The sequence below is a fragment of the Pan troglodytes genome, chromosome 21 (genome assembly GCF_028858775.2).
Source record: "Pan troglodytes isolate AG18354 chromosome 21, NHGRI_mPanTro3-v2.0_pri, whole genome shotgun sequence".
Classification (NCBI taxonomy): Eukaryota; Metazoa; Chordata; class Mammalia; order Primates; family Hominidae; genus Pan; species Pan troglodytes.
Window position 1 is genome coordinate 65,357,538 of NC_072419.2, and position 24,698 is coordinate 65,382,235.

The window sequence follows — 24,698 nt, forward strand, 5'->3', positions numbered from 1 at the left end:
TTAAAATCAATAGTATCCCTGTGTATCCGCATTAACATTTCATTAATGATAATAAGAAAGAGTAGAAAATCCTTAGAAATAAGCTTAATAAGGAATAGATGCGTGAAATACAGTGAACAGTTTACTGAAAAGTACAAAGGAAGACATGATGGAAGGTAGAAACATGCTGTGTCCTGCAAGGGAACACATTTTCTAAGGATGGTAATTTTCCCCAAGTTCAATTAAAATCCCCAGAAGATGTTAAACAGAACAAAAATAGCTAACGTAAATAATTGTAAAAATCATTAGAAAGAATGGTCATGTGAAGCTATAAAGAATTTAAGTGGCGACCAGCCCGGCTGACCGAGGTGGATATACCATGAAGCTACTGAAGTTTTCACTCCTAAGTGCTCAGGGCACAGATCCTCCCAGTAATGCCTGGGAGGAGCTCTATTTTTCTCATGGTGATGTGCTTTTGTAAATTTTACATCAGTAAATATTTTCTTCGTGGGATACCACCCCTCACCCAATTGTATAAGTTTTGGGTGCCACAATACTTGAAGCCACCATGCCAGATAGAAAATGATGTTCTAAATCTATAATAATTAAAAGACTGCCGGCTGGGTGTGGTTGCTCACACCTGTAATTCCAGCACTTTGGGAGGCCGAGGTGGGCGGATCACCTGAGGTCACGAGTTCGAGACCAGCCTGGCCAACATCCTGAAACCCCATCTCTACAAAAATATAAAAATTAGCTGGGCGTGTTGGTGTCCACCTGTAGTCCCAGCTACTCAGGAGGCTGAGGCAGGAGAATTGCTTGAACCTGGGAGGCGGAGGTTGCAGTTGAGCTGAGACTGCACCACTGCACTCCAGCATGGGCAGCAAGAGTGAAACTCTGTATCAAAAAAAAAAAAAAAAAAAAAAAAAAAAAAAGAAAGAAAAAATAGGTCAATAGAACAGAAAAGCCAGAAGTAAATAAAATGATATCTAAAATGTAAATATGTCACATATACACCATGGAATACTATGCACCCATAAAAAAGAATGAGTTCATGTCCTTTGGAGGGACATGGATGAAGCTGGAAGCCATCATTCTCAGCAAACTAACACAAGAACAGAAAACCAAACACCGCATGTTCTCACTCATAAGTGGGAGTTGAACAATGAGAACACATGGACACAGGGAGGGGAACATCACACACTGAGACCTGTTTGGGGGGCAGGGGGCAAGGGGAGGGAGAGCATTAGGACAAATACCTAATGCATGTGGGGCTTAACATGTAGGTGATGGGTTGATAGGTGCAGCAAACCACCACAGTGCATGTATACCTATGTGACAAACGTGCATGTTCTGCACTTATATTCTGAACTTAAAGTACAATAAAAGAAAGGAGAGAAAAAAATAAATATGGGAGATAGTGTCATAAAAAATATGAAAGAACACAAGAACACATTATTTAATATACGGTATTGGGTACAGCTAGGTGATGTTCAAAATAGTAACAACTGGTGTGGCATGGGCACAATGCACTGACAGGTAACAACAGTTACTGGCCATTCCCAACATATGCTGCTGAACCAGTATGTATGGACTTCATGTCATCCCTGCTGTAACTTAGGAAATTGGGAAATGCACTTTATTTATTTATGTATTTATTTGTTTTGAGACCAAATCTCACTCTGTCGCCCAGGCTGGGGTGCTGTGGTGTGAGCTCGGCTCACTGAAACCTCCGCCTCCAGGGTTCAAGCGATTCTCATGCCTCAGCTTCCCGGGTAGCTGGGATTACAGGCACATGCCACCAAGACTGGCTAATGTTTGTATTTTTAGTAGAAATGGGGTTTCACCATGTTGGCCAGGCTGGTCTTGAACTCCTGACCTCAAGGGATCCAGTCACTTCAGCCTCCCAAAGTACTGAGATTACAGGCATGAGCCACCACGCCGGGCCAGGGAATTGCACTTTAGATCTATACCCTATGCTATGTTGAGCTCCAGGTGGATTGGCACATTAAATTTAAGATACTCCTCATGCCTGTAGTCCCAACACTTTGGGAGGCTGAGGCAGGGAGACAGGAGTTTGAGACCAGCCTGGCCAACATAGTGAAACCCCATCTCTGCTAAAAATACAAAAATTAGCTGGGTGTGGTGGTGGGCGCCTGTAATCCAGCTACTTGGGAGGCTGAGGCAAGATAATCTTTTGAACCTAGGAGGCAGAGGTTGCAGTGAGCCGAGATTGTGACACTGCCCTCCAGCCTGGGCAACAGAGTGGGACTCCATCTCAAGCAAATAAAAAAATTTAAAATACTCGATTCTAGACTAGACTTTCTAAGAATAGAAGCAATAAAAGAAGCCAAACATTTCAATAATTAGAATGTAGAGCATTTTTATAAAATGAAAATTAACAAAAATCAAAAAGGAAACTATTTGGGAAAAAATGTGAGCATCAAATATGGCAAGGGGTTAATATTTAAAGAAACCACTTTAATATATACCAATAACGTGGAGGGTCCGATGAACAAAGAAACAAAGGTCATAAGTGGACGATTAACACAAGAGCGAGGAGTAAACGAACATATGGAGAGATGTGGGGCTTCTGGACTGGGTAAAGACATGCCACGTGAGGTAACAATGGGGTGCCATTTAAACTGTTCACACGAGTGATATGTTTAAAAAGACGCATATTGCTGCTAATGCTGCAGTTGTACTAGTAACTGGCATGGTATAGTTCAAATTATTTTTCTTGCTTATTACTCTGTTCAAATAATTTTCTCTTGAACAGACATAAGAGAAATATACATTGGCAATATAAAAGTAGAATAATAAAAATGTTTTTGCCTTTTTGCCCCATAATCCCGTATTGGAGAAGAAGCATGGCATGGGGAAGAGAGCATGGAATTTTGAGTTGGAAATTCTAGGTTTGAAGCCAGGTTTTAATACTTGCAAGCTGGGCAATCCCAGGAAAGTTGCTTAATTTTCTCTCTGGTCCTTAGTTTTCTCTTTTGCAAAGTCAGGATTATTATATGTGCCTCAGAGGGTTTGGCTGAAGGTTAAATGCAATAGCCTGGGTGTAAATGGAAGAACTTAACATTTCTATGGCACTTTGTTCCTTTGTTCATGAATCTCAGTTTCCTTGTCTGTAACATGGGATAATAATACCTGTCTCACAGTCAGAAGAGATAATGTATTCATTCACACACGCATTCATTCATTCAACCTTGAGGGTTTAGGAGTGACTTGGTGCTGACCTAGGTGCTGGCCATACGGAGGCAGATGAAGCAAACCCAGTCAGCCATTCCCTTTCCAGCTGGAGCTGAGTCCAGAGATGGGCTTGTCATGTGGCCATCATGCCACAGGTCTCAACAAACACAAACGCACTGTAATTAGCTAGGATGACTCTGCCATCCGGGGCACATTCAGTGCTCCTCAAAAGAGAGTCCACAGTTATATTTCTTTTGTGTGTCCTCTGTATAGAACAGAGGCTCAAATGAATATTCCATTCATTGGGTGCATGCATGCATAAATGTCTACAGGAGGGTCATTTGTTTTAATGAACAATCTGAAGTCACCTAAATGTCCAATATAAGAGGAGTGGCTAGGCCAGTGGGATTGTAATCAAGCAGCAGAAGACTTTGCAGTCATTAAAATGGAAAATTCTGAGCATCACAAAAGACACAGAAAAATATCTGATATAATATTACACAGGAACAAAAGTAGAATACAAAATGACACGAACTTCACAATTATAAATATATGTCCAGAATCAGAGGGAATATTGAAAAGCAAACATTTTATTACAGCAGTGAGATTCTGGGTGAATTTAAAAAATTCCTTTTATGATGTGAAAATATTGTGTTAGCAATAAAATAACAACTACCAGAAAGAAAATGGCTGCTGTGCAGAGAGAAAAATAGATGAATTTATTAAATTTTTTTGGTTGAAGTATAACTTACAAATGGTAAAGTGCACCTAAATGTACACTCAATGAATTTTCCCATATACACACCTGCCTAAATGTACACTCAGCTAATTTTTCCATATGTGTACACCTGCCTAAATGTACATTCAATGAAGTTTTCCATATGTATACACCTGCCTAAATGTACACTCGATGAATTTTTACATATATATACACCTGCTTAACCTCCACCCAATTCAAGTTATAGAACATTAAAAATGGGTGATTTTAAGTGGGAGAAAATAGCTTTGGTGTATGTTGTGAGGGTGGACATAAAATCAATAGACAGTATTATTTTGCAAAAAATATCAGTCTTCCTAATATGAAGATAAAATGTTAGAATACATTAAAACAGCAGAGAATGTAAGGCCCATTTTTAGAGGGAGTTCAGAAGTTGATAGATTATCCGAGGCAAACAAAGTGAACAGATTTTTTTTCCCCTTTTTATACTAAATGGCCCAAATGGAGGGAAATCACTTTCAAATGATTACATATAACATGCATAACGACAAATCTGACACTGCCAAAATCATATGCACAACCTCAGTTTTCCTTCCGGCAAGATAAACAAATCGACACCGATAAATCTGAGTGGAAATCGGGCTGTCAAATGCTATCTTCCAGACTTGGGATTAGAAACAAGGGGAATGTCCCAGAAGTCATTTGGCACCAGGAGGGCTGTGCATGCCCTTGTCTCTCTGCCTCATCCTTTGCTGCACTTTCCTCCAATACGTGAGTACATATGTATATATTTCTCTCACAGCCCTCCTAATTCCCAAACCACAAACACCGAAGCCTCATATAATTTCACTGTGATTTCTTTTCTGTTGTTGATTTATCTGAAGTGTTGCTTGACTGCTTTATCTTTCTCTACACAGCCTCTTAAATTGCTTCAGCAGATCTAACCTCTACAGAGACCGGAGACAGGCACAAAGCTTTATGCCGGACACTGCCAGGCCCACGTCCGTGTGGGCGTTGAATGGATGCTACGTGATGGCAGAATGAGTCACTGAGATTTAGGCGGAGAGTTTGGAGGAAGGTGCTAATGAAAAGGGCTCTGGTGCTGCAGGAGACATACGCAGGTCAGGAATAATGACGTCAGCCCGGAGCCAGTGTTTAAAAATAGTGAAGCTCTTCTATGAATCAAAATGATTCTATGGGGAAAAAACTAAACTGGTGATGGAAGGTTATATTGCTTTGTAAAAGAAAAAGTAATTTATGCTCGACCTCAAGAAAAGCAAAAGTTACAAATCAAAATAAACTCAGAAGTGCTTGAAGTAGGCAGAAACTCATCAAAACAGTTGGAGTGAACTTACCATGTTCTGTACACTAACTAAAGAAAATTGCTAGGGGATAGTGAATAGCAAAGATGCCTGGCTTCCTTCCCTATCGCAGTCACCTCTGCAAGTAGGATTACCAGCTTCTGCTTTGTGACAGCTTTTGCTGTTTCTGATGGGTCCTTATGCACGAGAGGGTACAGTCGACAGACCATTCACTGCTGAAGCTGTCAGAATTAACCCCAAAGAAAAATGGAGCTGAATAGGCTTTATGATTACATAACATGCCTAGACTTGACCAGCCCAGGCTGTTTGTTTATATATGTCTGGCATGCCAGATTCGACCTGACTTAAGTGGTACCTGCTTTAATTAATTTAATTGGTTTGCTTTTCTTGATGGAAAATAGAAAGGTATTTAACTACTCCAAAATCTCTTCCCTACCCCATGAAAGCCTTTGTAAATTCTATTTGATGAGGTGGTTAAGTTATTCAGTGAATGATTCTATGCAAGCATATACTCACAAAAATAATATTTAAACAATACTATAGCTGACATGGAATAAATACCAAATAACTAGTCAGACCACATCTGTACTTTTACAGTTGATCTTAGCCAAAGGCTAAGAAGCAATGCACCTCTGTACTTCTAAATACAAAATCAATTCTGCAACATAAAAACATTCACCTATGGGAATTGGGATTTTGGCTTTCTTTTAGTAATTCATAAGCTTGTGGTAATAAGTGTAAAAACAGGAATTACCAACTGAGTAAAAATTTTTCTATCTATAAAAACTAAGCAAAGCCAATAATTAAATACTGTAGTTTTTGAAGGTTTAGTTTTAAAATTTTAGTCTTTTTATAAAATTAGCCGTGATATATATTTTTAAATGACTAAATAGTACAGCAGGCTAGAGATCTTATTTATTTATTTATTTTTTTGGAGACAGAGTCTCGCTCTGTCGCCCAGGCTGGAGTGCAGTGGCACGATCTCGGCTCACTGTAACCTCTGCCTCCCAGGTTCAAGCGATTCTCTTGCCTCAGCCTCCCTAGCAGCTGGGATTACAGGCGCCGCCACCATGCCCGGCTAATATTTTTGTATTTTTAGTAGAGACGGGGTTTCACCATGTTGGCCAGGTTGGTTTCCAACTCCTGACCTCAAGCGATCTGCCCACCTTGGCCTCCCAAAATGCTGGGATTACAGGCATCAGCCACCAGGCCCGCCCGAGATCTTATTTTTTTTCTTAAATAACCTGGAGCAACTTAATAATAAAAACAAACAAGTTAACTTTAGTTCCTGTTGTTCGCTTTATACATTATCAAGGTGTTGCCATAAAATATGAGATGAAGGTAGAAATGGTTTTAATGAGGCATGCTTGATTTTTCTTAGTTTGTTTCATGCACATTTTATCCGTATGACAAAATATCAATGTGGAATTAAATATTATACAGAAAGAGGATATAGAAAGCAAGCATATTTTATTTTTGCTTTTATTCTTTCCCATTGCACTCAGTACTATAAATGAGTTGCAAATGAGGTACAGCTACAAGTAATGAAATTGTGCTGTTTGGTACAGTTCTAATAATTTATATCAATGAAACATGGTAACCGTTGCATGGAAAGTGTGACTCCATCTACACAGACGGCAGCACAAATAGATAAAGGAAACCTGAGTTGGGATTACATAACGATAAGAGTATGCAACATAAAATACTGTGGGTTGCATTGAATTTTTTTTTTAAATTATGTGGATATCAAGAAAGGCAAAGAATTTGACTGCATAACTGGAAATTATGCCTCTAATTCTCTAATTATCGCCAAGCTAATTTATAATGGAAGAGCAGGATGAGAAAGATAATCATGTCTTCAAATGAAGTATCATGATTTCTCAGGGCTGAGCTACATTCTGTGTCACACCGGAAAAGAGACAGTCATTGCCCTTTTCTTCTAAAAGGATTTAGACACATAGAACACATTTGTCCTCTAATAATTGCATACCTCAAATTGTTTCAATCCTAAATAAATAGGCAGCTATTTATTTAGGATTGAAGCAATTTGGGGTATGTGATGATTTAGAATGGTCTAAAAATCAAACAGTCTTAAGAACAACTTTGCATCCTTTCCAAGCTATTCTGAACAATTGATTCTATGTATTAGATGCAATTGTTCAACCTTTTATGTTGCTAAAGATGTTCGTTTGCCTCAGAATAAATAACAAGCATCCTGCCTGTAAGACAGAGTAATATTTTTACCTTCATGATTATGAAAGATTAAACAGAAATATTTTAAAAGACATATTTTAGAAGGTAATATAATCCAGAAACTGCAATTTATTATCCATGTCTGACATAAAATAAAAATTTATCTGACATAAGAAGAAAAAAGAAAAGTGACTGGGAATTCAGATCAAAGAGTCAACAGAAGCGGACTAAGAGGTCATCCAGGTATTGCAGTTAGCAAACAAGTACTTCCAAATACCTACGATTAAGATGCTAAAGAAAATAGAGACAACTGTGGACAAAACAGATAAAAGATGAGGTATTTAAAAATGAATTGGATGTATCAAAGAGCTTGTAGTACTGGTTATGGTCTCCAATACAACGCTGACTAGAAGTGGCAATGGTGGTTCTTCCTATCTTGCTCCTGAGCTCAGGAATGGTGTTAGCTAAAAGGTTTCTGTAGCTGTACCTTTAAGGTTTGGGCACTGTGCTATCTGTAAGTTATACTTCCATAAAAATCGAAACAAATCTTAGGAGATATTTTTCATTTATAAGTTAAACTGTTCCAAAGGGGGATAACCTCTGTCTCTTTTACTTAAAAAATGCAAATATGCTCAATCTAATCTCATTTCAATTTCTGAGAATTGCAGTTTCAAGAATTATTACTGACATCAGCTACAAATAAAACAAGAAAACAATTGTTTAGAAACCTCAAAATTGATATAAAACTATTCTGGTCAAGACATTTTTATTAAAATATTGTTTTGAAATTTGGCAGTTGATTTCTGGTCTCATCATGATGCCAAAAATAGATTAAATAGATTCAGTGAGCTATCTAGATGGGCCAAATAACAGATTTGATAAAGTCCCTACTACGTGTTTAGGCAGTGACATTTGTCAGTAGCCAGCACAGTAATAGTTATAAGTGACAATTCGGGGAAGAGTCTGGGCTGAGAGTGTCAGTTCCCATCATGTGGCTCAGTCTCCATTCCCTCTCAGCCTAGACTGAAACATAAAAGAAGCAAAGTGCTTTCAAGCCTGCATAGGAAGGTGTCTTCTTCTCTTACCCCTGGAATCAAAGAAGCGATGAAAATCTTTGTTTATTGCTTTCGTTAGAGACTCAAACACAGGCTATCAAATGTGCAAAAACGTTTTCTTTCACATAAAAGATTTCTGATAGCCATGTCACTTGTTTCAATTTCCTGTTCATTCCAGATACCACTGTATGGGAATGGGATTCAAATGGAAGATATCTTGCATTTATCCCAAAACATTCAGCTACCTGACATGACATATGATGGGACATTCTTTTAACTTGTTTATTTCTTTGGATTTTTTTTTCACATCATCTCCAGTGTTTCAATTTTCTTAGCAGCCAGAGGCTTCTCCTGAGTGTCTCTTCTGGGTAAAGGTGGTCAGGGCTGCTGCAGGCCCAGGCCACATGCTGTCTGTAAATGGTTTTGCAGGCACATGATAGACATAGATTCAATTCTTGCTTCCTGACTTCCTGCACGTCATTTTGGAGCTAACATACCTGCATGTACAGAGGCCCTGGGGAAGAATGCATACTGATGCTCTTGAGCAGGGTGCACACATTGGGGCCCAAGGGCCAAATCTGGCCAGCTCTCTGTTTTTGTATGGCTCCCAAGCTAAGAATCATCGTATTTTTGAATGGTAGGAAAAAAATCAAAAGGAGAATAATGCTTTCTGACACATGAAAATGATACAAAATTCAAATTTCATTGTCTATAAATAACTGGAACGGAGCCACGTACGCTCATTCATATTGTCCACGGTGGCTTTTGCACCACTATGGCAAAGTTGACTAACTTTATCAGAGGCCTTTGGTCTGCAAAGCCTAAAATATTTACTATGTAGCCATTTACAGAAGAAGTTTGCCCATTGTTATGGATTAAACGATGTCCCCAAAAAAGATGTTGATGTTCTAACCACCAGTACTTGTGAATGTGGCCTTATTTGGAAAAAGGGTCTTTGCAGATGATCAAGTTAAGTTGAGGTCCTTAGGGTGAACCCTAAACCAATATGTATCCTTATAAAATCAGAAAATCTGGAAATACACACACACACATGCAGAGAATGCCATGTGAAGATGGAGGCAGAGATAGAGCTGATGCTTCTATTATACAAGCCAAAGAATGCTAAATGTTGCCAGCAAAACACCAGAAGCTTCCAAAGAGGCCTGGAACAGATTCTCTCTTGCCGCTGTCAGAAGGAGCCAACCCTGCTGACACTTTGGTCTTGGACTTCCAGCTGGCAGAACTGTGAGACAAGAAACTTCTGTTATTTAAGTCCCTCAATCTGTGGTGCTTTGTTATGCAAGCTGGAACAGCATGTACCAGCTCCTGATGTAAACACACACATTATCCACTGAAAGGTGCTAATGCCCTTTTCACTTCATTGGGTTCTTAAGTGTCTGCTGTGAACAAATGCCACACATGTCACCTCCGTTTCTTCCTGTTGCCACCTGTGGAAAGGCCATGGGGAGTGGCTTGGACGCTGTCTCAGTGGTGAGGCTCTCTCAGGGATGCTGACTCCCTCTATGCACTCCGAAACTCCCCACAAGTGACAAGCACTTTATTTTTCTCAATAGCGAATCAAGAACTGTCAGTTAAACTCCCACTTGAACCAACTTCTCATAGCCTCCTATTCAAAAATTATATTAAAAAAAATCTTTCTTTTAAAAGATAAAACAAGGATGGCTGCATGTGATTTTCTCTCTACCAATATTTTCAAGAACATACACCAGTGGAAGTGCCCAGTAGGATCCCAGAATTTAGGGGAAGTTTCAGTGTTTCATTTTAATATTCCAAACAATAAAATGAGGAAATGAAATGTTTTGGTTCCTTTTAGAACCTGTTAAGGAGCCAAACATGCTTTTAAATGAGGGCTCAATTAAAATATCGGATGGAAGCAAAAGATCATTTAGAATCAACAATAAATTCTCCTGATCCGCCTTTTACAATTAGTTACTTACAGTTTAAAAAATGCCAAAATCATTTCTAAAAGTCATTCCAATATAGGCATAAGTTGTTAATGTAATGCAATACGAATACCTAAATATGCATAAAAAGACAAACAAGGAGTTGCTTATTCACCTTAATAACAGGGCTTTGGGATTCTTTTGTAAATGATTCATTTTATAAATGTTTGGTGGTTGTATATTGTTCTAGAATACATCTGTTGCAAAAAAAAACAAAAAACAAAAAACTAAAAACCCTCCAATTCCCAATCAAACAAAAGATTTACTGAGAAACTTTGAGATGCCCAGTTCTAATTCTGGTGCAATGGGAACAAACTTATACTGAGACATAAACTTTGACCTCAGTGAATTTATGGGATTCATTTTTAGCCTGCTTGCAAAGATTAGAAAATTATATAGTCAAAGACTAAATGGATGGAAAGACTTGTATGTACAGTTGGTATTCCAAACAGACAAAAATCCTTGCAACTGTCATGAAACCACAGGGAGGAGATGGACAAGATTCAGCTGCAGCGTGAAGGAGGGGTATGACCTGGAGAGACGCAAAGAGGGGAGACGAAGGATTTTGTGTGGTGCACACCAGACCCAGAACCCACTGTACTTGGAATGGTGACTGTAATGTTCCTCACCAAACAGTGAGCTTCCTGAGGGCAGGAGCTGTGTTTTGTTACTTTTTTGGTCACTAGCTCCTGGCACCGGACTGCACACAGAAATGGGGCTCAATGGCTGACGGATTGAATTAATGATAGTGAGAATCCCAGCAATATAGAAATAAATGAAGGAGCTGGAATGTTGGGAGTCCCCAAACATAAAGAGTCTTTATCTCCAAAAGTTACTTACCAGGGTTTTGGACTCAGAATTCATTTATTACCAAAAAAATCCTGTAAACACTGATCACCTTCCTGCAATAAATTTTGGCCTGTGCACAAAATTTAAAGGGGCACCAAAAACCTCAGTAATCAAAGTAAATAATATTTTAATGCAACATATGTTTTAAAATAAAAATCAATGCCAAAAAACTCATGATAAACAAAATATCACCATTTTAAATAAAAACACGATTGGTATTATTGACTTTTCTTGTTTCCAGAGGGTAAAATATGCCCTGTTTTTTTTTTTTTTTTTTTGAAACAGAGTCTCACTCTGTCGCCCAGGCTGGAGTGCAGTGGCATGATCTCGGCTCACTGCAACTCCTGCCTCCAGGGTTCAGGCGATTCTCCTGCCTCAGCCTCCCGAGTAGCTGGGACTGCAGGTACATGGCACCATGCCTGGCTAATTTTTGTGTTTTTAGTAGAGACGAGGTTTCACCATGTTGGCCAGGCTGGTCTTGAACTCCTGACCTCGTGATCCACCGGCCTCGACCTCCCAAAGTGCTAGGATTACAGCCACGAGCCACCACGCCCGGCCGACGTATGCTCTGTACTGTTACCATGCAGCTGAGGCTGGTAAGATGAAGGCCAGAATTGCCAGTGACCACTTTTGTCAGGATGTGGAGAGCTCAGACTGAGAATGAAATCACAGAGATTCCATTAAATAAACTCTATGGAATAATAGAAATAATGCAAAAGAGTTATGTATTGATAATTACAAAGGAAGCAGTAGAAATAATGCCATTGCAATTCAACTACATTTAATGACGCCAGGATTCTCAAAGAATTGTTTGCCATTCTGTGCATGGAGAAACACGTTCCATTCTTTTAGGAAGAGAGAATAAAGAAGAAAACTGATAAAGCTGAGAAGAGCTTGGGGAAAGCAAGGCAGTTAAAAGGAATAGCTCGCTTGTTGGCACAGCAAGGGCAAGTCAGAGTGGGACTGGTTTGCTACTCAGATCTCCATTTGATTAGAAAGGACCAAAATCCAATTCAAACTGGCTTAAACAAAAAAGGGGAGTGAGGTTCCCAACACAAAAAGCCCAGCAGAACTTCCTTCAGGCATGAGTAGATCCAGGGACTCAAACGTGACATCAGAACTTAGTTCCTTTTTGCCTCTTGCTTCTGCTTTCATCTCTGTGGTTTCATTCTCAATCTGAGCTTTCCATATCACAGCAAACAGGGCCTCTGGCAATACTGGCCTTTATCCTACCAGCCTCAGCTGCATGGGAACAGCAGAGAGCATATTTCACCCACTAGCAACAAGAAAAGTCAATAATACCAATCCTGTCTTTATGTAAAATGATGATATTTTGTTTATCATGAGTTTTTTGGCATTGATTTTTATTTTAAAACATACATTTCATTGGCTGGGCATGGTGGCTCACACCTGTAATTCCAGCACTTTGGGAAGCCAAGGGCGGGTGGATCACCTGAGGTCAGGAGTTCGAGACTAGCCTGGCCAACATGGTGAAACCACGTCTCTACTAAAAATACAAAAATTAGCTGGGTGTGGTGGCATCCGCCTGTAATCTCAGCTACTTGGGAGGCTGAGGCAGGAGAATTGCTTGAACCTGGGAGGTGGAGGTTGCAGTGAGCTGAGATCATGCCACTGCACTCCAGCCTGGAAAACAGAGCAAGACTCCATCTCAAAAACAAACAAAAAAACCCATACATTTCATTAAGATATTATTTACCTTGATTACTGAGGTTTTTGGCACCCCTTTAAATTTTGTGCACAGGCCAATGCCCTCCTCTCTTTCCAGCCTGTCCTGGCTACACCTGCAACATTACTCTGACCCTCCACACCCTCCAGATCCTAAACCATATATTTTGCCCCAAGGTATCTGCTATGGCTGAATTGTGCATCCCAAAAGATATGTTGAAGTTCTAACAGCCTGTGCCTAGGAATGTGATCTTCTTTGGAAATAGGGCATTTGCAAGTATAATCAAACTAAGATAAAGTCAATAGGGTGGGTCCTCGTGCAATATGACTGGAATCCTTATCAGAAGAGGGAAACACCGTGTGAAGACAGAGACACAGGGAGAAGATGGCCATGACAATGGAGGCAGAGGCTGGAGGGATGCGTCTGCAAGCCGAAGAAGGCTGAGGATTCCTGGCAGCACTGGGAGCCAGAAGAGGTAAGGGCAGATTCTCCCCCGAAGGTTTCAGAGGGAGCATGGCCTTGCCAACACCTTGACTTCTAGCCTCCAGAACTAGGGGAGAATCCATCTCTGTTATTTGGGGACCCCTGCTCCCTTTCTTTTAGTGCTTTATCACTGCATTCCTAGGGAACGAATACAGTCCCCAATCTAGGGCCTTCTCTTTGGCTTTATCCTTGGGATCCAGAGACTCTAGAACCATATGTGAGCTTCTCTATATCGTCTTCACAATTTTCTCTCCCTCTGTCCACTGCTTAAATGTTGATGTGCCCTTGGATTCCCCTGTAAAGTCTTCGATGGGACTCTTCTAGACAATCTCCCCCTCTACTATCTAAGAAGGAAAAAAAAAAACTTGCTCCCATGAACTGGCAGCAAGAGGGGCCACTCACTAATCAGCCAAGAATTGCCGGGTGGGGAGTTTCAGAGTAAACTGAAGGCACCCAGCAAGCTATGGCGTGGATTATTGCAGCATCCTACAGGACAGAGCTGAGAAAATGGCAGTGGGTCAGCCTGGGCTGGGGAATGCAGAGCACTCATTATTGAGACGTGCAACTTCAAAGTTACCTTTTACTCTACCCTAGCTAGTTACCCAGGTATAAATCCTATTGTTCTTCCTTCAAAATATATTCTGCCGCTAGTTACCCAGACTGGAAACCTCAGTTCCCATGAGAGTTCCTCCCCATTTTCACCCACCTTTTTCTAATCAGTTGTCAAGCTCTAACTTTCAGTTATTGTCACTACTGTGGCCACTGTTCAAGTTCAGAGACCTTAAACAAAAATGTTGCCAAAGTCACATGCTAATAACTTGAAGATCCGTTGGCCCCAAGCCCCATCCTTCTCCCCTAATGACACAAGATCTCAAGTTTTGTCCTCGGACAGTCAAGCCTCGCGTCAGTCCTGGCACAGAGCGATGCTTCATAAATGTTTCCTGACTGAATGAAGAATCATGCATTTTCCTCTCATTTCACTTAGTAGCATCTTCCAAACAGGATGTTTTTTAGACTTTTAGGACTTCCTTATTATTTGGTCACATAGGGCCTGATCTTCTACATTGTTTCATGTTGCTACCTTTAAGAAAAAACAGGGCATACATTGAATTTGAATTTATACCCTGTTTAAGAAAAACAGGGCATACATTGAATTTCACAGCAAGCTGCTGAGTACATGGAATTGCCATTAGGGGTTCATAAACCTCTTTTTTGGGAAGATGGGTGGGTGGGAGAGGTAACAGCAGGGAAAGATGAGCTTAGGAAACATAATTCTTAGGTTGGGGAGGAAGCATGGGTTGCAAAGCGGCACAGGGGAGGGCCCCATAAGTAATCTCTAAAGCTATGGCCACTAAGAGGAATGGGAAGGATCTTGCCAGTTAGAAATGACAGTGATGAAAGGAACAAACACCAGATAAAAACAAGTCACCAGTAATACAGATTAAATGAAAGCAATGCATGGTTCTTTCTATCTCCCAGAAACAAATAAAGAACAGCTAAGACCAGTTCAGAAACACTACTGAAAAAGTGGAATTTTTTTCCTTATGCACTTTGCCAAGGAGTTATTTGCATCTATTGTTATTTACTTTGGCTTCACTATTTGATCCTATGAATTCTTAAAAAGTGAGAATCAAAATCAAGCCAGTTTCAGTGAAGGACTAGCATACTGTGTTAGAAGCCTGAAATGTATTCCGATGAAAGATACACAAAACGCTCATCACCAACACAGACACACCGTATGCATCTTATCTAATGTCAGCACTCTACATATGAACTCTTACGCCTAAAATTCAGTATGCATTTATTGTATATGCTTTATTCTGATCAACTCAGTAGTGCTTCTGAGATAGAAAAACTTGCCAGGTATCCTTCCAGCTTTTCGGCACCAAGTTGGGGAAAAACAGCTTTCAGAATTACCGTGCTGAACTTTGACGCTACTCTGAGAAAGTTACTGCCTAATTCTACATCTCTTATGCAAACTGGGTGGCGCACGATTTCATTTCAACTTATTAAGTCAATTACCTGAAAAATAGACACCAAATTACAATGTATACTGTTTTTTCCCACTTTATAGAGAATCAAAATGTCAGAGGTAGGTGGGATTTAAAAAGTTTTCTGCTTATGAATGATACATAATTTCAAATGACTCATAGCACTTGTTGAAATAAAGTATCCAACCTGGCTGACTCATAACACTGACGCTGGAGTTTCAAATAGAGTTTCCATTATCACACAAATTGTCCCAATCTATGCATTGCACAGAGTTATTCTGACCACAACAAATTACTAGTGACCAGGCTATCAATCATTTAAACAAGCAATGCTATCACAAGATAATACACTCAATTACCTAACCCCATCTGCGAGTTCTATAGGAACTACTTTCATAACTTTAACAGAATGCTTTGGGATACATTTTAAAATCTTTTATAATTCAGACTCCATTGTCAAGCTCTGATGAAAAAGTGGGGCTCTTTATTCGCCTGTAATTTTGCAAATGGCTTCATTTCTTCTACAAGTACATGCAAGACATTTTGGATAGTTTAAGAACACCGGTTTTCTTAAAAACGCTGTGTGAGAAATGTGGATGTCTGGAAATGAAAAAAAGCCAGATGGCTTTATTTGTTTCATCTCCTTTTGCACCTACAGAGCCTGAAGAAGATCATACAATGCGTTCTTCACTTTGGTGTCTTTTCAACGAAGATTGAAGAGAAAAATAGAACCCTAAATAATTAAGACGGACTCATACTTGTCCGCTCACAGCAATGTTCTACCCACTAACTTATAACACCTTTATGAAAAGTCAGATCCTCTACATTTCAATTTCCTATTACAATACAGAAGATGGACATTTTAGCAGCAAGACTTCAAAGGGGAAAACTTCAGACACAGACTGAGTGCACTTTGCATTCTGTCATTTATAAAAGAGAGACACTAATGGATTTAAGCAAGGAAGGTGAGTGGGCTAGCTTTTATTCAAGTCCTGTATCTGTATTATTCGGTGTTGCCGTCATCAACAACACCTTTTCTATGGGAAGAGGGTGCCCATTAATTTTTTTTCCCCAAAAGAAAACTTCTCTGCAGGGATTTCAAAGTTCTGAGGAAGCAGTAAGAATCTTCCATGAGCTGATTCTTTAGTTTTCTAGGGTTCTCATACAAAACTGATCTATTCTTTTGATCAGTATTTCCTGAATTTTGCTATGTGCAAAGTGAAATGGCACTTGGCCTCATGAAGTTTACCCTCTGGTAGGAGAGAAAGATTCTTAACAAGCAAACCCTCTATTAATCATAAAGCATGATAGGTCACGAGACATACAAGCATGGCAGAGAGACAGGAGGCCAGGTGGGAATAGGGATGGAGGGAGGGTGCTTCCCTACTTAGGACAGGTTATTCAGCTACCCAAGGAGGGGACACCTAACCTGGAGTCTGAAGGATGGAAAGAATCTAGCCTCCTGGTGAGCAAGAAGAACAGTTTTCAGGAAAGGAAATGGGGATGCTGGACTCCCTGAGGTCTGAATGGGTGGGGGTGGGGGTGGCAGGTGTTGGTAGAGGAAGGAGCAGCAGCATTCACACTTCTTAGCCTCATTCCCCAGCCCTTGTCTCCCCCTTCCCCAAAGAAGGGAGGCAAGTCAGGTTCAGAGTCTGGTGAGGATGTGGGGACTTGAGCCCAGCAGGGGTGACAGCAGCCCACTGTGGGGTTCAGTATGTGCACGTGTGTGTTCTTTAGTATGTGCCTCAGTCTTCCAAGTAGCTGGGACTACAGGCACAATCCCCACCGTGCCCAACAATTGAATATTTTTAAGTGAAACCACTGACATTTTCATAACTTCACTTTATCTTCTAGTGAAAAGAAGGTTTCATTCTTCACATAGTGACACTGGGTGCCTCGCACAAGCCTTCACACCTCTGCTCTCAGGAAGGGCACAGAACTGGGAGCTGGGGTGCTTCTGGGAAAAAAAGCAGTGATGCCACACAGTGGCTCCCACCACATGGCAGGTATTATCCTGTTTCTAGGAACTTCCAAGTGAGATTGGTAGTGTTAGCTCGAGTTCCCTGATTTATTATGGTTTTGTTTTGTTTTGTTTTGTTGTTGTTGTTTTTTTTTTTTTTTTGAGACAGGGTCTGGCTCTTTCACCCAGACTGGAGTGTGGTGGTGTGATCATGGCTCACTGTAGCCTCCAACTCCTTGGGCTCAAGTGATGCTCCTGCCTCAGCCTCCCGAGTAGCTAAGCCTAAACGCATGCACCGCCATGCCCAGCTAATTTTTAAATGTTTTGTAGAGATGAGGGTGGGGGAGACATACTGTGTTGCCCAGGCTGGTCTTGAACTACTGGCCTCAATCCTCCCACCTCGGCCTCCCAAAGTGCTGGGATTACAGGCATGAGCCACCGTGCCAGGCCTGATTTATCATTTTCAGAAAGTATTTCTTTTTTGCACTCTCCATGAGCTCTCAGCACATCACCGTCCTAGACAAGAAAATGAGGTTCTATTTTCTGATAAGCCTAGAGTGATGTGGCCGACTCAAGCCTCGTCTTGCGCACAGAGCCTTTCTGGGTCAGCCAAGTGTGAACAGCTTTTTTCCTTTGTTACAGGTTCGATAGTTCTTGGCCTCATTTGTAGGACTTTGTGTAATCTGCTTTGTAGTGTGATTAAATGTATATATGCTGTCACTAGATTTTGAAAACATAGAAGAAAAAATTTGCATCTTTATCCTTGCTCTATTCCTCAGAAAAATGCCTTAAACAACAATTCCTCAATACATAGTTATTGAATGTGAATGTCAAATGTATTCTCTATTAATAGATATAATTGGTGCCAAACCTAAGATTTGTGTTTCAAGTTTAAGCCAGGATATACACTATATCAATCAGGGGTTCTGATCACCAGCAACAGAAATGGATTCTGATTAACTTAAGAGGTTAGGAATTTATTGGAAGGCTACCAACAGTTGACAGAACCAATGGAAAGGCCTGGAAAATTGCCTTGGAAAGTAAGCAAGCACTGCGAGAACAGAAGCCAAGAGCATCAAGGGTCCAGGGGTCTCCCCCACTGGCAGTAACCTGTTTGTGCACCTGCCATTGCTGCCCCTGGGCTCCTAACCTTTCTGCCACCATGTTGAATAGCCTTCAGGGGCTTCCATTTCTTGGAGGCACATCCCAACATTTCAGAACCATGAACAGGGGAGCATGCAATCAGCTGAGCGTATATATGCGCACATATCCTGGCTGCCAGGAAATGGGGAGGTGATTTATCTGCACCCTGTCTCAGGGTAGAACTGCATACTAGACAGTTTCCCCGAGCTATGATGGTATTATCATGTTGGAGAGGGAGAGGAGGAGGAAGGAGAAAGGAGAAGGAGGAAGAAAAAGAAGGAGAAGGAGGAGGAGAAAAGGAAAAAGAGAAGGGGGAAGAAGGAGAAGGAGAAAAAGGAGGGCAAGGAGAAAGAGAAAGGGAAGAAGGAGGAGGAGGATGGGGAGTAGGAGGGGGAGGAGGAAGAGGAAGGGAAGGAGAAGAGGAAGGGGAAAGGGAAGGAGGAGGAGGAGGATGGGGAGTAGGAGGGGGAGGAGGAAGAGGAAGGGAAGGAGAAGAGGAAGGGGAAAGGGAAGGAGGAGGAGGATGGGGAGTAGGAGGGGGAGGAGGAAGAGGAAGGGAAGGAGAAGAGGAAGGGGAAAGGGAAGGAGGAGGAGGATGGGGAGTAGGAGGGGGAGGAGGAAGAGGAAGGGAAGGAGAAGAGGAAGGGGAAAGGGAAGGAGGAGGAGGAGGATGGGGAGTAGGAGGGGGAGGAGGAAGAGGAAGGGAAGGAGAAGAGGAAGGGGAAAGGGAAGGAGGAGGAGGATGGGGAGTAGGAGGGGGAGGAGGAAGAGGAAGGGAAGGAGAAGAGGAAGGGGAAAGGGAAGGAGGAGGAGGATGGGGAGTAGGAGGGGGAGGAGGAAGAGGAAGGGAAGGAGAAGAGGAAGGGGAAAGGGAAGGAGGAGGAGGATGGGGAGTAGGAGGGGGAGGAGGAAGAGGGAGGGAAGGAGAAGAGGAAGGGGAAAGGGAAGGAGGAGAAAAGGGGGTGGGAGCAAGAGGAGAAAGAATGGCAGTGTCTACTAGGCTAGGGAAAAATTTTGATTTTTGTTAACTATGAGTTTTTAAAGCAGTTTGCACGAAAAATTCGCTTTTCACAAAAACAAATCAACCCTTCTGAACAAATTTCCCTAAACATTGAAATGGTTTTCATGAGTAGAAACAGGTTCAGTAACTAACTATATAATCTAAGTGACAAAGTCTGTGTTAATAACACAAACATTTAATAAAATCAAATGTAAAGTATAAACACTTTTCATGTCAAAACTAAGAAAGAGGAAATTCTCAGAATAGAAACCAGAAAATGAGAGAGTGAGTAATCAGGTCCCAGAGGTTGAAAGGGAAGAACAATGTAATACATATTCTCTCATTTTGCTCTACGGGGTGTCTCCACCTGTCTCCCATTCGGAGATAAGGGACCGGTTATGACACTAACAAGTAGGTATGCGCCAAAAGCATGTTACTAGCCTAAGAATATGAATGACAAATCATGTTGTTTTCCCACATGGAATAAAAGTACTCTTCCTAGGGCAGAAATGATTTATTCATCATGACCATAATGATCATCTGTACCATGCGTCTAGGCTAGAAATTCACCCCCCACAAACCTTCCATTTACTCCTAATTTCCATGAATTAGTTATTTCAATCCTCCCCAAATAGTCTAGTTGACTATAAACCTTTTCATACTCCTTAAACTACAATAACCCTTGATTTTAAAAATAGAGCCTTACATTACTAATGCTATACCAATTTTTAAACACCATGCTCTGAAAAAATAAAAGCCTATTACTGTAAGTTTTATATTAAGTTTTTCTGGAAGTGGGTACATACAAATAACTGCTGTGCAATTTCGATGTACAGGAATAACAAAAAATACTTAAAAATGTTACTCATCTTGTCCATAGAATATTTATTCTTCAATTACTAATTACACGTAGGACTTTCAAGGTGCAGAAAATGGGCACTTCTTTGGTAAGCAGTGACACATGTCATCAACTCCACAATTTTACTTTAGGATCCACAAAGTGGACCGCCACCAAAGAGGGGGGTCTTTCTTGCCTTGGTAATGACAACTACATACACCATCATCATCATCTTTTTTTTTTTTTTTGAGATGGAGTCTTGCTGTGTCATCTAGGCTGGAGTGCAGTGGCGCGATCTCGGCTCACTGCAACCTCTGCCTCCCGGGTTCATGCGATTCTCCTGCCTCAGCCTCCCGAGTAACTGGGAATCCAGGTGCCTGCCACCACACCCGGCTAATTTTTGTATTTTTAGTAGAGACAGGGTTTCACCATATTGACCCGGCTGGTCTCGATCTCCTGACCTTGTGATCCACCCGCCTCGGCCTCCCAAAGTGCTGGGATTACAGGCGTGAACCACTGCGCCCGGCCCTAAACTATCATCTTCTTAACAAAAGGTTAAAGAAGCCCAACACTATGATGGTCACACAGCAGAGGGAAGAACAGACATTGTCTCTAACGAACAGTAATGATCCATTTTAAAGGGTGGCATCTAATTGTCCAAGGGAACTACCTAGTTTTAGGATTTAATCAAACCAATGAGTTATTCCTTAAACCCAAATTATCTTTTGAAATATTTATCTACTTATTTATTTTTTGAGACAAGGTCTCACTCTGTCACCCAGGCTGGAGTGCAGTGGAGCGATCTTGGCTCACTGAAACCTCTTCTTCCTGGGTTCAAATGATTCTCCAGACCCAGCTTCCTGTGTAGCTGGGACTATATATGTAAGCCACCAATGCCCAGCTAAGTTTTGTATTTTTTAGTAGAGATGGGGTTTCGCCATGTTGGCTAGGCTAGTCTCGAACTCCTGGCCTCAAATGATCCACCTGCCTCGGCCTCCCAAAGTGCTGGGATTATAGGTGTGAGCCACCACGTCCGGCCCTTGAACCCAAATTATCGAACCTGAACAACCCAATGGTTATATGTGATTGCTTATAAATTAAGCTGTCTCCATTAAAGGGCTTTTCATGTAAATTTAAAAAAGTGTCATATCTCATGGATAATTTTAATGCACAGTATTGGTCATATGCTAAAATATAGGGGAAAATTCTCATGTGCAAATAAATACAGGTTTGCACAGGTTTGGTACCAGCAGGTTTTAAGGCAGGGAGTGGTTTTTTTTTTTTTTTTTCTTTTTCCCAGAGATCCAGAGATATTTTGGAAAGAATGAGTAACTTACAAACAAGTAGTCAGGAATGACAGGAATATGACAGGAAATGTAAATTGGATCAATATTTCTTTTTTTTTTCTTTTTCTTCTTTTCTTTCTTTTTTCCTTTTTCTTTTTTTTGAGACAGAGTCTCATTCTGTCACCCAGGCTAGAGTGCAGTGGCATGATCTTGGCCCACTGCAACCTCTGCCTCCTGGATTCAAGGGATTCTCCTGCCTCAGCCTCCCAAGTAGCTGGGATTACAGGCGCCTGCCACCACGCCTGGCTAATTTTTGAATTTTTAGTAGAGACAGGGTTTCGCCATGTTGGCCAGGCTGATCTTGAACTCCTGACCTCAGGTGATCCACCTGCCTCGACCTCCCAAAGTGCTGGGATTACAGATGTGAGTCACCGTGCCCCGCCTGGATCAATATTTCTTGAAGGCAATTTGTCAATACATGTCCGAAGCCTTAGCTTTATTTTTTTCTCCAAGAAATCTACTTTTAGGGACATATATGGAAGATACAATAAATTTATGTAAAGATTGTGCCACGAGCATGTCCACCACAGCATTGCTTATCAAAACAGAAAATTACTAATTTCAATGTCCACCCTCAGGGCACTAGGTAAAACAAATCGTATGTCCACACCGTGGCATTAAAAATGAGGCAGGAAGGGAAATGTAAATCCAAAACATGATGAGATACCATTTCATACACACTGCGTTGGCCATCATCAAAAACTGGAAAAGAAGCTTTGGTGAGGATTGGAGAAAGTAGAATCCTCATGCATTGCCAGTAAGAATATAAAATGGTTCAGCAATTGTGGAAAACAGTTTGACAGTTCTTCAAAAATTAAACATAGAATTATCCTACAACCCAACAATTCCACTCCTACCTGAATACCCAAAGAATTGAAAACAGCAACTGAAACAAATACAGGTACACGCATGTTTATAGTAGCTCTATTCACAATAGCCAAAAGGTGGAAATGACCCAAGTGTCAATCAGCAGAGGAATGGATAAACAAACGGTGCTGTAGGCATGCAGCAGAATGTTATTCTGCTATAAAGGAAGGAAGTTCTGATATTTGCTACAATGTGCATATAAGCCTTGAAAAAATTATGCTAAGTGAAAGACACCAGACACACAAGGTAACATATTGCGTGATTCCATTTATATGAAACATCCAGAATAAGGCAAATCCATAGAGATGGAAAGACTAACGGTTGCCAGGGGGCTGGGAGGAGGAGTGAGCCGGGGAGGGACTGCCTAATGGATATAGGTTTTCCTTCCGGGGTGATGAAAATGTTCTGGACCCGGGTAGAGGGGGTGGTTGTACAACACTGTGAATGTACTAGTGACACTGAATTGTTAATTTAAAAATGGTTAATGGTTAATGTTACTTTACTTTTTCCCTCAAGATAATAAAATGATGGAGAAGAATATTTCTTGAAAAGGGAAGATGTTCACCACATATTTGGGGGGAAAAGTGTAAAAGTAGGGAAATACTATCGCAAGGACAAAAAACCAAGCACCGCATGTTCTCACTCATAGGTGGGAATTGAACAACGAGAACACATGGACACAGGAAGGGGAACATCACACACCGGGGACTGTTGTGGGGTGGGGGGAGGGGGGAGGGATAGCATTAGGAGATACACAGGAAGGGGAACATCACACACCGGGGACTGTTGTGGGGTGGGGGAGGGGGGAGGGATCGCATTAGGAGATACACCTAATGTAAATGACGAGTTAATGGGTGCAGCACACCAACATGGCACATGTATACATATGTAACAAACCTGCACGTTGTGCACATGTACCCTAAAACTTAAAGTATAATAATAATAAAATTTAAAAAAAAGTAGGGAAATAAAAGTGGATATAGGAATTAATTATTATACTTGCTAAAATAATTTTATAAATCAACACTATATATAAAAATATAAACACATATGAATATGTATTTTATAACATATAAAGAATACATAAACGGACAGAAAGGCTTTACAGAAAAAAGCCCCTAGTGGTGATTCTCGGGTAGAGGGATTATGTGGTAGGATTATGGTTGACTTAATTGTTTTCTTATCTGTCCTTCCAAATATCTCATCATGAGCATGTCACACTTTGTATTAAGAAAAAAATTGTATAGGTGATATAATAAAAATAGGAATGTAAAATCAGGATTATGTATGTCTGTTGACTCATAACATGCCTCCATAGAATCCAGTAATAACATGGATAGCTTTTCCATGAGCTCATCTGTATGATCAGGCAAATGGTGTCCTGTGAAACCCAATCACGCAGTGGAAAGCAGGATATACCATGCTGAGCAAACAAGTCAGGCACCCTCAAGTGGCTCCACTGTGCTATTCAAAGACTTCAGCCTCTTAGTTGAGATAATATTGAGGTAATTACAGTAACATAATTAAGTTATGTGACTTTGGAATGCACTAAAAAGAAATATACTTAAAAGAAATAGCATGTCAAGAAAAGAAGCCAACCTACTGCATTTAAATAATCCTTTAACAAAATGTAATTTGCTTAAAATCCTTAATAAGAGCTCATTCTTTTATTCATAAAGTATATCAAAATGTGATCAATTTTCCTATAATGAAATAAAATCTGATATTTGTTTACTATTTTTTACTACTATTTCAAGTTGCTCTTAAAAGAAAGCTACCCAAATGAAAATATCTGTATTTTCATCCTTTAAGAAAACTTGGTAAAAACGAAAAATTTCAAAACAGGGAATCATGTGACTATGAATTGCATGACATTAAAAAAAATGGAATTATTCTATGAAAGAATGAGCTTTCACTGCATTTCAAAAAATTTCAGTTTTCCTGCTTCTATAGTTACTTTAATTCTTTCAGGTTCTCTCTGTAAACACAATTGCTTGTCTAGATGTTACTAATTGTTATCATGAAGGTTCCCTTCTGATCTCACCTAATTTTCTTTCCTATTAGCAGAGGCTGATATTCATTCATCCAAAAAGTATTTGAGGAGTGTC